The sequence below is a fragment of the Benincasa hispida genome, chromosome 11, assembly GCF_009727055.1.
Source record: "Benincasa hispida cultivar B227 chromosome 11, ASM972705v1, whole genome shotgun sequence".
Taxonomy (NCBI): Eukaryota; Viridiplantae; Streptophyta; class Magnoliopsida; order Cucurbitales; family Cucurbitaceae; genus Benincasa; species Benincasa hispida.
Genome location: NC_052359.1, coordinates 32,109,579 through 32,112,909, shown reverse-complemented (window position 1 = coordinate 32,112,909; position 3,331 = coordinate 32,109,579).

Here is a 3,331-nt window from a genome sequence, read left to right as displayed (position 1 = left end):
CCATGCGAAGAATTGGAGAATTAAGAATCCAATGTTGGTAGTTGTACGAAAAAAAAATTCATAAATGAGATGGCACCATGTCAACTATCAAGATAATAATGAAAATAATATAATATTATAATACTTTTTTTTTTCTTCCAATTATTGTTGCTTAAAAAATGGCTTGAAATTAATACGTATTATGAACCATTAAAGTTATGCACTAATTGAGTTATTATTATTTAAAAGTGGTTACAATTTTCAAATTTAACGACAGTTATTTTTTAAAATCAATAATCAAGTTGTTACACTTTTCTTTATTAATCGAGAAGTTTCAAATATAAACTTTATAATAATTATCTTCAAAATTATCTGTGTGTATAATGTTTAACGTTTGAAATACATTCTTATTGATGAAACGTTTAATGTATAAATAGAAAACACTACCCATTAATGTAAAACCAATTCAACATCATTTCAAGTCCCATTCTTTTAAATGTTTTTTTTTCTTTCTTTTTTCTAATTATTGAGAAATGAAGTTTGCTAATTAACATTTATAAAATGAAACCCTTCCCATTTTATGTAATAACATCGAGATCTAACATGAAAAAGATGTTCAGGCTATGTGTTCTTTGTTTTGGAGATTGGTTAATACATCTAGATTAAATCTGTACAATTTAATGGTGTTTATATGACTCGACAATTCGAGTAACCTAAACTACTCCACCCAAATTATAAGGGTTGGATTGGACTATTCCTTTTTTTTTTTTTTTTTCTTTCTCTCCAGAAACCAATGTACTATATATAACTTAAGTTTTAGGGTTTTAAAACTCAAAGAAACTTCACTCTCTCTCAAACTCAACATCGCTCTCTCTTAGCCTTCTCTCTGTCACTTTGACGCGTTTCCTACTCTCAGTCTCAACCTCGTCATTCGTCCGCTTCGCCGATCGTCTAGCCTTCATCTGTTGTTCGTTCGCTCCATCGATCATTTGGCCTTCGTCTATCGTTCGTCTGGGACTTTGGCCTTCATCCATCATTCAAGTTCATCCTGCGTTAGCTCAAGTTCGACATTCGTCATATGCTATTTTTCTTTTTTAATTAATTTAAATTTAATTTCAGATCTAAAATACATGTTTTCTGCCTTCCTCTCTCACATTTTTTTTTTAAATTTCAGATCTCCACGAGTTCTTGTTTCTCAAATTTCAGACTTCCAATTTCAGTGACCGATTTCGAGGTTTGTAAAAATGTAAATTCTATTATGGTTGTTTTATAATGGATTTATGGAGTTTTTTAGTATTTGTGTTGGCCACTGTTTTATAATGATTTTATGTTATTAAAGATCTTGGTTGATTTTCTGCTTTGTATGGTTGTAGAAATATAGCTAATAATTATAAAGGGTTTTAGTCTTGGTTTTTTGCTTTGTTGATTGAATATATGCACTGAATATATGTTATAAAGGGTTTTTTGCTTTGTTGATTAAATATATCACTGATGTTGTGTTGATTTTTCATTTTATATGTTTTCATTATTTGTAACTGTTGGGATTAGTGTCCTAATTATCTCGGAGTCTCATTGTTTGTAATATATAGACATTGTTATGAATAAAATAAGAGTTATTTCATTCTAGCATTCACTCATATCCAATAAACAAAGCTCAATGGTTATTGTATGTAAACTTAAGCATGTATATGAGATATACAAGTAGATCATGCCTTAAGTGATAACCTAAATAGGTCTGTAGTATAAGGATTAAGGTGGTATACCTGATCCTTGTGACACTATGGATACGACTCACTTTGTAGAGGTTTGCAAGTGTTGTGAACTAGTATAGATGGTAGATTCTCACCATTCATGTGGAGATATGCGAGCGGGGGTGTCCTATACAAAGAGTTTGTATAAGACCGGACCACGAGATGACTAGTCTCTATATATAACTTTGTTGACACTGGAGAGTTATATCTCACCTAAACGACCATAGGTGATATGACCTCAATCCTGAGTGTTTTGGGAACTTCTACCTTTGAGTGCGGTTCTTTGATTAGTATGGGTGAGAGTGGCCAATTGTCAACTCAACATGCCTACCTTTTCGGGGACTTGTCTAATTTGGGAGTTGGGAACTCAGTTACACAAGATGAAATTCACTCATTCCCCGAAGCAGGGGTAAGTAGATAGATTCCTCCTTTAAGGACTGATTCTAAGTCTTGAACATAGTGGCCATAGCTTCTATTTAGAAGAGAGGACTCAGTCATAGTAGGACTATAACTTATATTCATTAGAAGGATCAGTGGTACTTAAGGAGTTAGATGTAACTACAAGGGCATAACGGTTATTGGTCGAGCTGTACTTACAAGCGATCTGTGAAGAGTTATCGTACTGTTGATTGGTTAAGATGGACACATAATATATCTGTAGTAAGGAAAGTTCAGCTGTCGGTCTTTAGTGGAGTGCCTGGTAGTTAACGGATGGTGGATCCCGTGACTAAAGAGTTTAGTCAGTTATTCACGTACCGTTGGAGCTTCGAGTTACAGGTCCATAAAATCCCCTTGGTAGCTCAATGGATTCAAGTTGAGGATAAGTTTTTAGTGTTGATTTGAAATGTTCAAATTGACAAGAGGTAATTCGATTATATATGATATGATCGGTGTAATGTATGAGATACATCAAGTGGAGGATTAATTTAAATGAGATTTACATTAAGTGCCATGGAATAGAAAAAGAGTTATAGTTTATATGTTTCATGAGATGAAATATTAAAACTATAGGTTATATCTCTTATACACATCTAGATGTGTATAAGAGACAGATGTAATACATCAAGTGGAGGATTAATTTAAATGAGATTTACATTAAGTGCCATGGAATAGAAAAAGAGTTATAGTTTATATGTTTCATGAGATGAAATATTAAAACTATAGGTTATAAATATACTATGGTAAGTTGGTTATCTGTCTCTTATACACATCTAGATGTGTATAAGAGACAGCTAATGTGGGGGTGTCATACTCAACTCGACATAGTCGAGGTTTTGTGGAGGCTGTTCGTTGTGTTCGTGTTCTTGGAAAATGTTGTGTTCGAGTTTGCTGCTGTCTCTTATACACATCTAGATGTGTATAAGAGACAGCTATTCGTGGTCGCGTTGATTGTACAGTGTGTTCGAGCATTCGGGTTGACAGTCTTGCTAGTTGTTTGAGCGTTCGTGATCAAGGGTGTTGAAGATGAGTCTTCAAAGGTATGCGTGTTCTTTCCCTTGATCGTATAGTAAAGCATGCTGTAATTTCGTTTTGTGCATAACTTGTATGTTTCCATTTCTTGACTATAATTGTTGTTGTTCAAATACGATTGAAATTTGGAA